This window comes from Zingiber officinale, chromosome 5A (assembly GCF_018446385.1).
Source record: "Zingiber officinale cultivar Zhangliang chromosome 5A, Zo_v1.1, whole genome shotgun sequence".
NCBI classification, from domain to species: Eukaryota; Viridiplantae; Streptophyta; class Magnoliopsida; order Zingiberales; family Zingiberaceae; genus Zingiber; species Zingiber officinale.
This window is the reverse complement of record NC_055994.1, coordinates 116,140,761-116,141,263: the sequence shown is the minus strand read 5'-3', so window position 1 is coordinate 116,141,263 and position 503 is coordinate 116,140,761.

Sequence of the window (503 nt, the reverse complement as noted above, 5' to 3'; positions counted from 1 at the left end):
GGTGCATGGCCGATGATAAGATCGAAGGTTAAATCGATTGACCAAATTAATTGATTGGACGATTGATAACTAGCAATTTGATATATTATTTTAGTTCTATTATTTGATGTTTAATCTTCTCATATGATTACTTATATAAATCATATTTTATGAGTTTGGAATTTTTTAAACCTTTCATGTAAATTTTTCAATATTGTTGATGCAAATCTAGAGTGATCTGGAATTATTTGGTTATCCACCCAAATCTAGAGTGATCTGGGTTGTTGATGCAAATTTGATTCCCTCTAAGATCCAATCATCTTAGCTATTCATGTAGATGTAGAGTGATCTGGATTCTTCATCTAGATCTGGAATAATCCAGTCGTGGATCCAGATCAAGTCATCCAAGAGTTAAGAGTGGATCTAAAAGAGAATCTGGTCCGTTGAATCAAATATGAAGGCATCGAACGGTTGAGAAAAAAAAACTAATTTTGATCCCTATTCCATTCTTGCCCGATTCTTGT